The following is a 16,797-nucleotide window of genomic DNA, read 5'->3' on the forward strand; positions in this document are numbered from 1 at the left end:
TAGCACATAATACAAGATTTTAGGGCCGCACATTTTGTCAATTACATTGACATAATGTATAGTTTTATTTTTATAGTTTAATCTGTAGAAGAAAGTGGATAACCGCTAACAATGTAGTAGTTTTTATGAAAAACTCTGGTGTATTTTAATTTAGTTTTGCAGTTTCTTAAGTAACCGGCATATCTATGTTTCGTGGACCTTAAGAAGGCATTTGACCGGGTCAAATTAAAGGACGTTATCCACTTGTATGCAAGAGAGATACCTTTAGGAATAATCAAAACGATCGAAAATATCTACCAAAATAACACAATAAAAGTAAAAGTAGAAAAACTGACTGACCCTATTGAAGCTGGCAATGGGATAAGACAGACAGAAATGTCAGACAAATAGCTGAGTCCGCTATTGTTCAACCTGATTATGGATTAAATAATAAAAAAGGTAAGAAAAAGGATACCAAATGGGAGAAAAACAACTTAAAATAATCTGCTATGCAGACGACGCAATACTACTCTCTCAAAGTGAAGATGATTTACAACGTATGCTGCACCAATTCAATATAATTGTCAGAAAATTTAACGTGTTATTTTCCCCAAAGAAGACATATTGCATGGTTATTTATGACAGCAAATTTACTAAGATGTAAATTGGAGCTGGGAGGTCAGATAATAGAACACATATCATCACATTATCTAGCTACGGAAAGCTTGAAACAGAAGTGGAAGATCAAGTGAATAGCGCAAACACAGACGCAAGTTGCCTAAATGAAACAATATGGAGAAATAAAAATATCGGAAAAGAAATGAAAGACAGAGAGAGAGGACAAAAAGGATGTTAGAAACAGCAGTGATAAAAACACTTAGTAAAATTGATGATAAAACACTATAGGACAGAGCTAGAAGTACAGGTATACGACATTTATGCAAAATGGAGAACATCAAGGACTGGGTAAGAAATAGAAGAGTAGAATGAAACGATCATATAAGCCGGATGGGAAGTTCCCGGGTTCCCCAATAGGAAGACGATCAGTAGGAAGACCACGGAAACTATGGAACGACAACTTACTGGAGGCACATTGAAAAACAGACAGAGTCATGTCTACATAAAAAAGATGTAGAAGAACTTTCTTACGTTCTGATAAAATTCGTTTGTTTTTATCGACATTGGCCATAAGCATGACGTCATTGACATGCCAATATATGACATCTAACACATTATTTATTCTCGATTTGAAAATACAGGTTAGCACAGTTTCTATGGCAGACGATTGTCTTAGTTTTGCACAAAAATTTATAAAAATAATCATATGAGCAGTGTTTTACGACGCTCTTCAACGCAGGCCCCAAAAATACACATCATTTTTAGAAATATCCTAGTAACACGTTATCAGATAAACACTATTTGGACATTTATAAATTTTATTAGAAAAAAAGAACAAAATCTTTTCTGATGTGATTGCTTTTCTAAGCATAGCTTTTAAAAACGGGGCTCCAGTTTGAAAATTGGCACTCTCATTTCTTTCTCTATGTCTATTTTTGATTATTCTTGTTCGGAACTACAGAAAAGCATGGTTCGCATCAGCACAAATTCGCAAATAGTAATAAAACCTTTAATGCTGCAGAGCTGATGCTGCAATGCTGATGCTGCAGTGCTGATGCTGCAGTGCGATGGGTATTCTTGAGAAACTCAGCTCCAAAATTCAAACAGTTTATTCTTGTCGCATTTAAACTTTGGGCTGGAATCACAGGACAATTCTTTTAGTTCTTCTCCCTCTGTTGAAAGTGTCGATGATGTGGGCGACTGGTAAGTGTTTCTTCCTCCCACTCTTTGTTAAATTTCACTCCCCATCTTTCACCAATTTTTTTCCAATCTGTTCTTATACTCTAGCACTCTTTTGACATAATTTCTTCCTTATACTCTAGCACTCTTTTGACATAATTTTTATGTAATTCCATCGTATATAGATACATATGCTCTATGTTAGTTACTAAATCCAACATGTAGTTTGGAGAGAACCTAGGAATATTCAACATCTTTTTATTAAAAACCTCCCCGTAGCTTTATTGACTTTGATTTCTTGGTAAAAATTCTTAATCTCTTTGTTTATCATATGATTTTCCCTATCTTTATATTTTCATTTCCCAGTATTCTCTTTTCCTTTATCTGCAGATCAGTTTTGCTTTTTCTTTGCTGTTTCATAACTCCTCCTCGTTTCTGTTTTATTTAGTATATTAATTTGTATTTTGGCTTCTAAATCCCTTTTATATTTTGTATCGAACCAATCTTTACTGTTTGCTTTGTTTACTTTTTCCCACTGTCTTTTCTATCGCTTCCGTTATTATCTTCTCTATTTGTGTCCATTCTTGGTCAGTATCTTCATTTGGAATTGTGTCTTCTAATCTTTTTATTATATCCCGCTTTAACTGGTTTTTGATGTTTGCATCATTTAGCTTTTTTACATTAAAATGCTTGGTTGCTTTAGTTTCTGCTTTGGTTCCTTTGGAATTTTTCATTCTTGATGGTGTTGGCGGGTTTAATTTCAATTAAATCGTGGTCTATTTGATTGACAGTGATACCATTCGGGGAGATCCATGTTGTTTTATAGATGTCTTTTCTGCCAAATATGCCCTCATAATTTTAATGTTTTGTTCTATTGCATTTATTAGCAGCATGTCGTTTTCATTTGAAGTTTCGTGTTTACTTTTCTCTCCCTTGATATTTTTGTAGATGTGTGCTCTTCCGATTTTTGCGTTGATGTGACGTTTGTTTTATTTCATTTTATTTTTACAGATAAATTAAGAATTATTCTTTTTCTCCGACTTAAATTAAAACATAATTTTAATATTGCAGCGGTCGCCATTTTGAAAAGCCACAAAAATCGCACAAAGATCTAGGAATATACTGAATAAAACACGAGCTTTTAAATGATAAATCACATGACATATCATTAAAACATATTTATTGCGTCATATTTTTGATAGATTATACTTAAAGACAAATAAATTAGAATGTGGAAATGTAAAAAAAAATCGGCTTGTTCGACTAACAATAATTATGAAAATAAATATCAGGCTTAATGCTATTTAGTGTTTCCAATGTTCCTATTTTCTTATCACTCCCAATTAATTAAATATTTCAATATTTGTTCCGATGATAATTGTTCATTCACTTTTCTTTATTGGCAAATATCAATATTGCTATTATGAATATATCACCAATCAATATTTTTATAAATATTAATGTCGTCTCCATTTAGGTCAATCATTAAAAGTTCAACAGTATCATCAATGATATTGTCCTCGTCTTCTTTAAGTAGGCGTCTTCTAGTTTAACATAATTTTATTATATAGTCAGTTAATTTTATTCGCTCAATGTCTTCATATAAATTCAGAACATATGTTTGATGTATTCAATTGTGCAAATTTATATTTTAACGCCCAAGTTAATTCTGCTACTTCCATTCACTTCGTTATTTGTAAACCAACGGTTAAGGTAACTTTGATGTGTTTGTTACGTAACTCTTTGTTTTTGATGTACAGTAAACTACCTCACCTCTACTTCGTTCCGCGGTTTTTGTTGGTCCTTTGACGAAAAAGATGAAAGTCTCGCAATTTTGTCAATGAAAATATCTGTATTTTTTATATTATTGCAGCAAAAATTCATTTAATGTAGTAGGTTATAAAATTATGACATTTTACGAATATATATATATAGTTATAAGCTATTTTATTGTGACAATTTGCTTTAATTTTAATATGAAATAAAATTATTAAGTTTAATTTGGTGTACTTCGTTAATCCATGTATCTGAGAACGACGTTACCGGTAGAAGGTTCTTACAGAAAGAAAATTGCGGAGCAAATTGAAAAATTTCAGAAAATTTAACAATTATTTAAATTTTCAATTTCGCGCGTTTCCCAATTTTGCGTTTGATCCATCGAGTTAGAATCTATGGAGAAGCTATGAGCATATTAACGTGTGTATTAAAAACGGCGTAGGTAGGCGTGGCTAACGATGATACCAATATGGCGTTGGGATCATGGCCGGACTCAATAATATTAAAACTACTATAAAAATATGACTAGTTATTCAGAAGATTTAATCATAATCTAAAAAAGTGCAATACATTTTTAATAAACTATGATTTATTTATCCCGCGGTAAACACTAAAAACACGATATATTATACATAAAGATAAATTAATACAGTCAAATACTATTAATTTATTCTCTGAAGTACGGGCCATTACTTTGTTTACATATTTGTATACTAACCTGTAGAACATTATTCCTGAAGATTTTTTATTAACATTGCTTCTGCTACTGCAACTACGTTGAGAACAAGAAACCATTATTATGCACTATCACAATATATTATTACAGTTTCTATAAAAGTATTATAAATCTAAAAATATTCGAAAAACAACAAACGTAAACAAACATATACGATCTGTCAAAAGTGTCAAAACAATCTTAACAATATGGCCGAAGTGAGGTCGTTTTTAGTCACGTGATGCCCTCTCCATAGATTCTAACTCGATGGTTTGATCGTTGGCCTAATGCAAATGTAGTTTGACAGCTACATTGGTCGGTCGAATTTATTGAGTTTTAGTGATGTTCTTTGAGAAGGAGTATCGTTCTTGGGAGGGATTTTTAGAAGCAACTAAGCAAAAGTATTTAAAGCTATTTCTTGTTGGTTATTGAGTGCTGTTAAAATTCTATTTCCTTGCTAAATATCCTGCGGATTAACTGATATGTTGACAATAGCAGTGACGGGGTAAAAAAAAGAAGATTGTAAGTTCTTATTTTTGAATTTATCTTTGAAATAAAGTCCAAAGATGTTGACGATAGCCTGGCTATTACAGATAATTGTGTTTTAAACATAAGGTTGCAATCTGGAAACTGGTTTTGTTGCCTTGTACCTATATCTCGTTTTTTTTATTCCAAACTTGACTGAGGCTGGTGGTTATTTTTGGAGATAAAACGTAATTTTGACAAGAAGTATAGGCACTGAGATGTGAAAAAGGGACTACGCCAGGGAGACGCTCTATTCGATGTTCAACATCGTACTCGACAAAATACTAAGGGACACAACAGTCAATACACGAGGAACAATCATTAATAAAAGCGTGCTAGCATTTGCAGATGATGTTGACATAATCGCAAGATCAAGAAGAGAAATAAAACAGAGGCATACAACCAAATAGAACGAGGTGCACAAAATAGTGGTCTTAAAATCAATTAGACCAAAACAAAATATATGCAGGTAAGTAAAAAGGCACAAATAAGGCAGCCACAAAATATAACAATAGGAGAATACAACATAGAGGGGGTAAAAAACTTTATATACTTGGGATCTCTAGTCACGTCTGATAATAACGTTACGGAGGAGGTGAAGAGGCGAATATTTATTGCAAATAAATGTTAAAATGGCTTAATTAGGCAACTAAGATCAGATAACGTCGCAAGAAAAACAAAATGCCAAATATATAAAACCCTAATAAGACCGGTACTCACATACGGCTCAGAAACCTGGACACTCACTAAAAGAGAGGAAACGTTGTTAGCCACCTTCGAAAGAAAAATCTTGCGACACGTATATAAGGGCACAAAAGAAAATGGAATATGGCGAAGAAGATACAACTCTGAACTATACAAAATATACCAGGATTCGGATATTATAACATTTATTAAAATAGGACGGCTGCGTTGGATAGGACATGTAGAAAGAATGGAAGAAGGCGAAATACCAAACAAAATATTTAAACAGATGCCAGTAGGAAAAAGAACAAGAGGAAGACCGAAACTGAGATACTTAGAACAAATAGAAAATGATATAACAACCTTAAAAATAAAAAACTGGAGAAAAAAAGCACGAAACAGATCAGAATGGAGAAGAATCCTGGAATAGGTTAAGACCCAAAAAGGGTTGTCGAGCCAGTGATGATGATGATGATGATGATAGGCACTGAGCATTTACTTTAAGTTTCTTGTGTAATAAAAGATTTTCAGGCATATTCTTTTAGCACAATCTATTAAAAGTTATTTTGGATTGTTGGCAGGCTTCTTTGCATGCGGAATTTTTGCAAGGAATACTTTTATGGATGAAAGGTAAAATTTTTTTAACTACATACTTGTCTGCTGCTAAAAGGATGATAGCAGTTATCATTTGAAGGGTACTATTTACGTCCGTTTTACATTTGGAGCTGTCAATATAAACTTTGTCTTTAAAATATTGTTGATTTTTAAGTTTATATCGAACCGCATTTTCGTTTCAGAACTGTGATCAGTGTATAATATTAGTATACCTATATGTCTATATTATTATTATTTACAATTTTGGTTGCTCTTAGTGGTATACAGAAATTGAACCATAACGTAGAAAACTTGAAGTATAGACTTTCTTTCAAAAAAAGTAATAGTATCCGTTCTGTAAGGTGTGAATAAAAGTATCGTAGCAGGATGTTCTAACAATTCGAAGATTTGTTGGATCAAAAATTCTATTGTTTTGTGAACTGTGTGCTAACTTTCTTTGTCTTGACGATTTTGAGCCAGAACATTCGACAAACAAATAATTGTTTTATACCCAAATTAGTGGTATTAGTTGTATCAGTCGTTTGATCTTCTAGAGAAATCATGGCTTTCGAGACAATGTAGTGTCACTTCTAATTAGTAACACTACGTATGTATTCCAATATTACTCGTTCTTTTATTTTTAACTACAAGGGTATTGTAGAAGCTCATACACTAATAAAGTGTATTAGCTCATGGGAATCGTAAAATAAAGTTTTTAATAAAGTAATTAAAATATTCTCATTTTTATATTAATTTTCACGATGAAATGGCTTAATTACCAGTTGTTTTAAGGCAAATATCTCAAATTCAAATTTGATTTCTCCGTAAATTAGCTTTTGTTATTCATGCCCATTGTATTTTACCGTTATTAACCACACGTATTCAATATTGTAGATTTACTTGATAAAGTATAACTTTATTCTTGTTTGTGTTCAAAGACACGCTGTAGGGTCCTTGTCACGTACTATCAGATACCAAAACCCTTCCTGTGTGTCAGCTAGAAATACGGTATCACTTATGTATCGAGTTATTAATAAGGACTCTATTTAACAGCATACACTGTTATCGCATCGTTCGCTGTGTATAAGGAGTTTCGAAGTTGGCAAAAGAGCAAAAGGAAAATAACATATATCTAGCGAATTTCTCCAAGGGAATTTCTCAAATACGAGTATATTGTATAGCGGAAGATTTGACTGTTTGAACGCTGATACAAAAACGTTTATGAAATGATTACATTGTTGTCTGTTCTAGCTTTTTAATTAAAAGGATATGTAACTAAGTCTTCGAGAGTTTTTTTTAACAAAATGTTGTAGTTATAAACAACGATATCATAAGGTATTAAAAACTAGATGCAGGTCACTGGAAATAAGTTTAGGAACATTTTTAGAACATAAAAGATACTCGTGGGTATACGAACCAAGCTAGTTATCTGCTAGCATTAATAGAACGGCGTAGTACAGACAGCGTAGTCAAAGAAGTAACCGTAGGCTATTTGACGTTGGTTTGAATGCATATCTTTTAAAAATGGTACATGGATAAAGAGAGAGCATATTTATATTAGCAATAGAGCTACGCTAAACCACTTGCAACGCAACAACCGATACAACAGACATTATTTTCCGTCGATAGATGGAGAGCTGATATTATGTTAATTATAATTAATTAAATTTTACTCTTTTTCTATATATTTCGGTATAAACTTCGTTCTCATTGATGAGACTACGCTTATTTCTTGATCGTTTTCGCATAGTTTTGTGTCTCCTCTCCTGGATAATGAGTATGTTTGCTTGTTTCTGTCATTTTGGGAGTTGTTCTCCATTGATGACTGTCTGGAACATCCGTTGGCTCACTCCAAACAGTCTCCATGATCCGTGAGTTTTGGTAAGATATCTTTGGCTCTGGCGCTTTCTTGTTCTTGAACTCTTATAAATTTTCGACTACCTTCTTGTTATTTACCCCTAATAGTAATTATTCCGTAGTTACTTGCCCTCCATGGTGTAATCTTTTTTCCCATTTATTTTTTATTAGTATTCTTACTCCCCCTTTTGTCCAACTTTAATTCGCGACTCCACTTCAACAGTTGCAGTTTGTTTTTTGTTTGTGTTATGAAGAATATATGGATGCTGTTTCTGTTTAATTCTTTGGTAACCTCCGCTGTTTTTGTTTTTCATCTTTATGTGTTCCAATTGAGAATTGTCTACCTCTTTTCCTCTTGTGTTTTTAGTTTTGATAAGACTGTATCTCCTGAGATCCTTTATCTGAGATATTCTCTAAAAAAGAGATTTCTATCCGGGATGTTTACCCGGTTGTTGGTTTTTTCATATTGGAAATCATCCTTTGTTTACTTACGATTTTACATATATTAGGTTGCTAAATCATAACAGCACAACCCTCCCTTGAATTATCTCTTAGTGGTTCCTCCACCTTTTAGGCTATTATTACTTCGAATAATAGACTATATGTATGTGAGTTATTTAGAACTTTAAAAATAAATTTTGGTACATCTTTGGTCAAACTGAATTACATTGAGACATTTTTTTTTTGGTTCTATAGTGCTGAATTAAAAAAACAATTTTTCATTTGACCAAAGTGGGACACAAAACTTATTGAAGCTGGTAATAGTGGTAGGACACACTCGTTGTGGTTCTGCATGTCAACTTTTACAATTTTTTCCTTCAATGAAGTTTTTATTAAAATAAGTTTCATCCGATGGGATGATAAATGGGTTGTTTTTCTAATTTTTCTCATAACTGTCATATAGTCTTCTTTGATGTATAGCCGTTGTTGCAATTTGTTGCCTGTCACTTCGTACGAAGCTGTGACCTGAAAACAGGTATTTCATTGTTATTTTCCAGTGTTGGGTGATTTCAAGAGTGATTTTAGCATCAACACAATTTTTATTTTCCTATTATAGCCGCCGCATGAATCAGACAAAAGTATTAAATTGTTTACTATTTTAATTACTTCTTCTAATAGGTAACGTCGAAGACAGCTTCCGACTTCCTGTTATCCACGACTGGAGTCATTTTCTACCTTAAATCTGTATCCTCTTCGTTATGAGGCAATATGTATATCTAGGTTGTACACACATAGCTGTCTTTTGAAGTACACTACATTACTGGGTATCCTTAGCAACGGCAATGTTTTTTATAAATCAAAACGTTTCAATTGCGGACTTCAGAAGAACAGAGTGGTTTTAAGTTCGGAGATTTCTGCTGTAGGATCCGTATCTTTTTTCTTGATTGGGTACTTTTCGATGATTCTAAATCTGCATTTTATCTCTTTGTAAACTTTGTAGGTTATTTTCATTGCCACAGTTTTTTATAAATTCTCTCAAGCAATCATACGTATTACATGTGTCCTTTTACAACTTTGAAAATAAATTTATCCAAAAAAATCTATGTGTTAAAGGCGGGGATACAATGGTAGTGAGATACTGGATTGTCTACCTCTGGCTTGTACAGTTTATACATTTTTATAAGCGTTGTGTCTTTTATAAGTGTGGACTTAAAACTGTCGCTCTGTATGTGTTCGATGACTTGCTGAACATTATTTTCAAGTCGTTTAATTGTCTTATTTTACAGCTTGAAAAACTACATGAAAACGTCTTGTAAATCGCCATACGACAAAACTTGACAAAATCTGCTACACTTCTTTAAGTTAAAGTTTATCACCCTTTTTCCCTTAATTCCTATTTATTTTTAACTATTATACCAATTAAGACTATTGCCTTCTTCTACTCTGGTAAAGTAAGTACAGTTTGTGTAATTTTCCACGTTGGCCAACATATTCTTGCTAACTATTCTTTCACTGTTGACGATTTTTCCTGTATACTTTCTTTTTCGACCTTTCTTAGATATTCGTCTTATTAATTTTAACTTTCTGATTGAATGTGTTCATTAGATGGCATTTCAAAAGCCTCTTTGGTATTACCAGGAAGTTCATAGGGTTCGCTATTTTCATTAGCACTCAATATCAAGAATAATCCTTTTTGATTACAATAAGTAATAATTCGCTGGACTAAGAAAACAATAATAAAGCTAATAACACTTAGCAACAACTACAAAAGAAGTAATAAAACTAATCTAGTAAACAAAGCGACATTTACTGACAGCTGAGTTTTTAAAAAAAAAAGACCAAACTCCAGCAAAAATGACGCTTGCTGCCCTGATGCAAAATTATCAAATAATATTTGACTTTTGGTCTAGTGATGCAAAGTACAACATGTTATATTTCAGGTTTAGCTTATGGTCTATCGAGAATTTTAAGAAAAGGGGGACTAAGACTATGTGGAGAAGTAATCAACAATATCAGATACGCTGACGATACAGCCGTTCTTCCAGAAAATTTACAAGATCTCCAGACAGTAGTAAATCTAGTCAGTGAAGCAAGTTATCGGAGAGGCCTTAAAATTAACCTTTCAAAGTCAAAGTGAATGGCGGTTGGAAAGATTAATATAGATCAAGGTCTGCTTTCGCTTAATGGAGAAAAAATTGAACCCGTAAACTATTTTAAATTCTACATTTGTAAATTTGTTGGATCCACAATAGTAGTTGGCGCTCTATTTTACTCAAGACCCAAAAGTGTAAGAGTGCGGTTTTTGTTGTACCCACTGGCTTCGTTATGTAGGAATCTGGGGCAGAACAGATTCTGAGACCCACTTCTATGTATATATATATATATATATATATATATATATATATATATATATATATATATATATATATATCTATATATATATATATATATATATATATATATATATATATATATATATATATATATATATCTATATATATATAATGAAGTTAGTAGCGAGCGCAGAATACTACATCTGTATATTTAAAGTGAAACTGGAACAAAACCATGAAGTGGAGATATCCAGGAGTGGCTAGTATACCTGTTGAATACAAAGCACGTGGTGTTCGTGTGTATCAAGGTATAAAAAAATGCTTATTAAAAGCTTAAACATTTTTATTTTAAAGAAGATCTTTTCGGAATTGAATCATTCCATCATCAGTTTAATAAAAAGTTGTTAAAAACATTGTTTGGCCACAGAAAAACATTTGAAGGACATCATTAACAAAAACAATCCTCATGGAATTTTTACAAAGGTGTTAATTAACGAAGTTTAATTAACGAAGTTAACAGTTTATTGCATTTACCTTTGTAAATTCCATGAGGATTGTTTTTGTTAATGATGTCCTTCCAATGTTTTTCTGTGGCCAAACAATGTTTTTAACAACTTTTTATTAAACTGATGATGGAATGATTCAATTCCGAAAAGATCTTCTTTAAAATAAAAATTTTTAAGCTTTTAATAAGCATTTTTTATACCTTGATACACACGAACACCACGTGCTTTACATCTGTATATGTTAGCAAAAATTGTGGGAGGAAACACTCTTATATTATTACCGGATATTGATACTCACGGTGCCCGAATTGTAAAAATTGTTTTCGAAGGCACCTCACGTCGTATCTAAGCACTTCATATCTAACACAAAACCCTGAGTGTCTTTGTGAAGCTATGTGCACTGACCTATGTGTTGTAATTTTCAGAAAAACCATACTCAGTTGATTTTTGCACAAATGAGTCAATAATACTGCGAAATCAAAGCAAGTTAAAAAAATGTAGGATAACGGTAGCTGTATCATCTTTGGGTAAAGGTCCTAAATTTTTTTACGGATAGATGCTAACAAAGGCGCACCGGCCCGCGGGACAGACCGAGCCTAGTCCTTAATCAAAAATATCTTTAATGTGCATTAACCTATTGTATATACATATAGCCTTCTATACTAGAAGGATTTCAATAAAACAAAAATTGACGCAGGGGCGAAAGACAAAAATCCTTTAGTGGACTGTCCTAGACAAAAAACTGTGAATATAAGGATAAATAATAAATAACGTAAGGTACGCCGATCCCGTAATAAAATTAGCTATAAGCTTCAGACTCTTGTTAATCTGGTTAACGAAGAGAGTCGCCTTAAAAGTTTTTGAAAATTTAGAGCATTTTAAATACCTTGAGGACTGGCTAACAATGACTGACGAAGAATTTATTACCTGAATGTAGACATCTTGCAAGACCTTCGTGCATTGGAAAGCGAGAGTATATAATATTTAACAGAAATATCTCTAAAAGCCTTCTCAAGTGAACTCTTAAATGTTGTACATGGTTAGTCTTGTTACACTCATGTAAAACCTGGACTTAAAAAGTAGCAACGAGCTGTGTTGCTATCGTCGAATTGTGAAGATATCGTGGGTGACACACAGACTACCAATGGGGAAGTGCTAAGAATGATGAATACAGAGAGGGAATTGTTAAATATAATATTAAAAGAATAAAAACAAAATAATTTAGTTATATCGCAAGTTGGCCTAAATATCAATTATATAGCCAACATCTGAAGAAAGACACCGCGAGAAGAGGAAGCCTACACCAAATTTATCTTAAAGATGCAGTAGCAGTAAACAAACCAACACACGTTATCAACATTATGAATATTACGAGGAGCACTCCCAAATCACGATTTACAATGTATAAACGTACATAATATCCACCTCATAAACTATATAAATAGACATCGTATACGAAACTCAGCATACCATATCATTTAGTAGTCCTTGTACGCGGAAGAATTGCTATAACTTAATTGGACCACTGTTGTTTTAGTGATAATATTTTAGCCAGGGCGTGCGTCAGGGAATTGCAGTGCTTGAATTTATTCATTTATATTTATAATAAATGTTATCATTTATATTTTATGATCAGAAGAATAACAAAGATAAAATTAAATTAATAAATGTTAGAATGAGGTTTTCCAACAACATAATATGCGAATTCGTTATTGTAATGCATTTAATTAATAAAATTAAATTAAATATGTAAAAATTGTTTTAAAATTAAATGTAATATCTAATGGCGGTTTCCCACCAAACGGACAAAATAAAAACAAAACAAAACACAAACTCGTATCCAATAAAACAAAATAGCAACTTTTCACAAACTTTACTAAAGACTGGCGTGTTTTGAAACAGTTCGTTTTGTTTTTCGAGTCCCGAGTTTTTGAAACTCGAGTCTGTTTAGTGGAAACGGTCAGTTGTGTTTATTAATGGACTACCTCACCTCTGACGTTACAATGGGCGGGGCTTCGAAAACCTTTCTAAACATTTCTACACTAAATACAAGATTGAGCTGCGGTAAGTATAAATAAACCGTCAACAGTATGATTGTTACGAGGGGCACTCCCACATTATGATTTTAACGATGTATAAAGCTATATTTTCCTGTATTATGAAATACATATGAAAATATGAAGTAGACATCGTAGCATAAGTCGTTCACACGAATAACAGAACTGAAAATAACTGAATAAACATGTTAGAATGAGGTTTTCCAACAACATAATAACGTGAATCCGTTATTGTAATGCACGGAATTAAAATACAATTACATTAAATGTGTAAAAATGTTTTTAACGTAATATTTAAGGTTGAAACGGAGTTGCCACTCGTGAACTGAGCTCTTAATGGCACTCCATTCGTTGGTTTAAGGAAAAAGAAATTTCAAAGCAAAAACCTATGCAAAGGTCAGAAAAATCTTGTCAAAAATAAAAACATTCAACATATCTGAGTAATAAATAAAATAAAAAACTCAAAGTGTAACTTAGGTAATATTTTACTCAGAATCTACCTCGAGTGCCTGTGAATACCTTCTTTTTTCTTTACCCATTTCATCTACAATATGCTAACAATAGTGTATTTTTTTATGTTTATTCACAATAGTCAAAAGCTCGACTTTTAGAATATTTATATATTTATAGAATAGATATATTTATTAAACGGGGAGTATATAACGAATATATTAAGATAGAAAAAAACATGGCGACTACCAAAATGGTACTACACAGGATCTTGATTATATAGAACGTATAGTTATGTACGAGATATCATAAGGCACTATGAATGAAAATAAATTTACTATAGACAAATTTTGATTTATTGACTTAAGGAAGGCCTCTGGCTAAGTTCAAAATAAACAACTGATCGAAACCTAACTTGCGACATAGCAAATGAAAAGGGACGATATAACGAATCTATTAAGATATGTAATTGATTTTCTATCTTATTTATTCGTTATATCCTTCCCTTTCATTTTCTATATCGCGTGATAGGATTTGATCAGTTGTTTATTTTGTACTCAGCCAGAAGCCTTCTTAGTCAATAAATCAAAATTTGGCATACGGTTTTGCTTTCGTATTAAATTATTAAATGTATACAGCATGTTCAGCAGAAAGTCGAACAAAAGATGTGGGATCTTGACAATATCATTGAGACTCAAGTTGAACCACTGATAATTAACGTAGTTAATGAGAGCAGCACGTCAGACTCTGATTATGAATAAAATATTAATTTACACTGTGAGTTTTTTGTTTTATTTATTAGTCAGATATGTAGAATGTTTTTATTTTTGACGAATGATTTTCTCGGACATTTGCATAGGTTTTTGTTTGAAACTTCGTTTTCCTTAAAAAACGAATGGGTGCGATTAAGAGCTCAGTTCATGACTGGCAGCCCCGTTTAAACCGGAAGCTCTTAGATATTAATACTCATAATTTCAACGCAATTTAAGAAGTTTTTACTTCAGGCGGCACTTCTCCAAGTGCGCCTTATTTTTTTTTAATACAAAATTTTCGTTTATGAAAACATTTTAAGTTAAGGTATATCTGTATTCAAATTTACGAAATTTATATAAAATGAGATTTCAATTTCTGGTAACATTTGTAATCTGGATCACGTGAGTTTTATTGTTTTTCAAATAAAAACTGAAAACATAATAATAAGTTACTTCTTTTGAGGCGAACTAACACACAATTTACTTTAAAAAATAAGTGTATTTGATGTTTCGATTTCGATCGTTTAAGTGTCAAAACAACGTTGCAATTACTGCTTTATTATTTTTGTCAAACCATAAGTTTCTTTTTATTTTACAGTAGTGAAGCTAATTTTGAATTTCCTTGAAAATAATACTAACATTGTATATTTTATCTTCGTTGTTCATAGTAAACAAATCTTTAATTGTACATACTGTTTTATTAATTTGATAGGAAATATGAAAGCAAAACCGCACGCCTATGGAGTCTTACCTAGCATAGCCTGGTTTTGTTTACTTTTACTGCACGTCGAATTTGAATGAGGTGTACTGTTATTCATATTTGGAATTATGCAGTTTTTTTAACGCGTAATATACTCTCACATCATGAATTATTATCAAAGTAATTAATATTCACGCTGTTCATCGAAAACCTACTTCATTCAAAGATTTGGTCAATGACCTTAGTCAAATGTATTAATAGTTTCTGCAAGCCTATGCATTAGTTTTCCTAGTCTTAAGAAGTCAATTTCCGAAATTATATTCTCCGTTTTCGTATTTGTTTATTTATGCAAAGAGAATTCGTTTATACTGATAGTGAAAGCACATAGCGCTATGATTAATCAAAAATCAATGCACTAACTGTCTGCTGTTTACAACGGTTAAATAACTCGAATATTTTACGTGCTTCCTTTGTTATCGCAATCGCATGTTTAATAAATGTAATATTTAATGACCCATGTAAGAGATTTGTGATATTCATACTAAATGTGTAGTTCCTGTAAGAACCGTTTTGCGGATTAAGTAACAAAAATTAAAACCACCTACAAACAACTGCAACGTAGGTGGGTAAAAAATAAAAATAAATAAATTATTGTTCTCTGTTATAAACGTATTACTTTTGTCATTGTTCTTGCGTCAGCCCAACCCGCACGGTTGGTATATATCTATTCTTTTACTTCCTATTGTGATCTCGCTAATGTAACACCGAAGTCAGTTGTGAATTTTTAATATGAACTTAACAAAGATTGTATCTCAGGATGTTTTTAAGCAGAAGTGTGCGGGATGATTCGTTTTTGACATATATTTCATGAATAGAAGTTTTGCAGATGTAAATAAAACAATTTTTAAAAATATAAACCGAAAAACTAATTAATTATAAACTAATAAAGTTAGGATACGATTTCTGGCTTGTTAGTATTGAAATCAATGCATTTTTGATCATGCGTTGAAGAAACTAACATGGTAGTTTTGGTAGTTTACCCCACGTAGGAAATAATGTCACATTCTTCGCTACATCTGTAAAGTATGGAAACTTCGTTTTTTTTATTAGGTTGGAAAGACCTACCACATACGTTCATTTTTTTTTCCTCATAATATCGATTAGCTCTATCGAAGAATACCAGTTGTGGGCAGTAATATTACGATTGGTATTAAAAAATGGTTCAGCGAGACGTAAAACAGCTTGCGGACTTAAAAAACTTTTTGTCATCATTGCTTAGTCCAGATCCATCTCTTTTCGGGTCTTTTTAGGTTTAGATATAGCTACCAATTATATCAATAATTGTTTCGCGCATCTGTGAGGCACTGAATTTTCAGTCCATATTTTGCTTGTATATTTTAAATCGGCACGTTTCATGGACGCTCACACTAGCATTTCAACGATTGAAAAATCAGATTGGCCAAAACCATAAACTCTTTGACATTTTTCTACAAAACTATTAAAAATGGACGAAATTTCTGCAGTTGGATCGTCTTTTTTGCGCTCCTACATCTCCACAGTATTATCGAATCGTAAAGCTCATAATAGAACTGCAAACCTTTTCTTACTTACAACCGCTCTAAATACCTAAT

At 32.2% G+C, this 16,797-nt stretch overlaps 1 protein-coding gene across 9 annotated transcripts in view; it reads left to right on the top strand.

Annotated features, from left to right (window-relative positions):
• Positions 1-16,797, top strand: part of ckn (CRK like proto-oncogene, adaptor protein) — a 474,381-nt gene that overhangs the window by 391,003 nt on the left and 66,581 nt on the right. The gene's annotated exons all lie outside the window — the stretch shown is intronic.

This window comes from Diabrotica undecimpunctata, chromosome 2, assembly GCF_040954645.1.
Source record: "Diabrotica undecimpunctata isolate CICGRU chromosome 2, icDiaUnde3, whole genome shotgun sequence".
Lineage (NCBI taxonomy): Eukaryota > Metazoa > Arthropoda > Insecta > Coleoptera > Chrysomelidae > Diabrotica > Diabrotica undecimpunctata.